The sequence below is a fragment of the Carassius auratus genome, chromosome 42 (genome assembly GCF_003368295.1).
Source record: "Carassius auratus strain Wakin chromosome 42, ASM336829v1, whole genome shotgun sequence".
Classification (NCBI taxonomy): Eukaryota; Metazoa; Chordata; class Actinopteri; order Cypriniformes; family Cyprinidae; genus Carassius; species Carassius auratus.
The window spans coordinates 12449777-12450759 of record NC_039284.1 but is presented as its reverse complement, the minus strand read 5'-3'; the positions used below and the strand labels follow the sequence as shown (position 1 = coordinate 12450759).

Below are 983 nucleotides of genomic sequence, written 5' to 3'. Positions count from 1 at the left end.
AGTGCCAGGTGTAAACAGATGTTTGTTAATAACTACATGCAGCCACACGATTGCATTCAAAGTTCACATTGCTCTACCAGGACTGGGGTTCAAACCAATAAAGTCACTCATCCACTGGTTCTTATTTTCAACACCTTTAGCACTCATTCTCATTTTTTTTTTTTTTTTTTTTTGATAAACTAATTTTTGAAAACAACCACATACAGTCATATTGCTGTTCTTTTAAAATTCTCCCTGATTTACCAGGTGTGGGGTTTGAACCCACGAGGACATTTGTCCATTGGATCTTAAGTCCAACGCCTTAACCACTCGGCCATCCTGGTCACTCTATTCTGTGTTACTACATACATTAGCCACTCAGACATCCTGGTTACTTTGTTGTTTTGAAAACCCCTTTGTTTCTTCTACAGGTACTTCATAACCACTTTGAGAAATCAATTGGTGGTAATGGGACCACATACAATCACATTAATATATTCCATTGAAAAATCACATTAATCTACCAGAAATGGGATTTGAACCCATGAAGACAACTGCATCCATTAAGTTTGTCCATTGGAACCAGTGCTGATAACACAACCACATACAGCTGCATCACTATGCAGGGCAAATTTCTTATTGTTATTATTAAAGAATTCAAGATGGCCACTGGTTGTCTGCTGGCTTGTTGTCACTATGTTGCTTTGCAGGCTTGCCATGGCCTCTCACCTAGGTCAAGTGTTTTGTATTTATTGTTATGGGTGATATGACTGTTAGTGGTAGAAACCTGTTCTTACTCATGTTTGCCAAGCCCTTCTTTATTTACATCTCTTTAACACAGACTGCTGCAGACGTATCCTGAATGATGACCACTCCTTTAACTCATGGATGTCATCTACCTTTCCTGTGGTTACCTGTTGCTCAACAAGTTGCTGTCTTCATAATAAAAAGCGCCTGAGAAAATTAGGAAAGTGCAGCGGTCTCCCTGTAAGGCTAAAGAGATG

General features: G+C 39.3%; 1 non-coding gene across 1 annotated transcript; it reads right to left on the bottom strand.

Annotated features, from left to right (window-relative positions):
• Window positions 1–240: 240 nt before the first annotated feature.
• Window positions 241–323, bottom strand: trnal-uaa (transfer RNA leucine (anticodon UAA)). Its single transcript has one exon. It is a non-coding gene; the product is annotated as a tRNA-Leu (tRNA).
• Window positions 324–983: the final 660 nt, after the last annotated feature.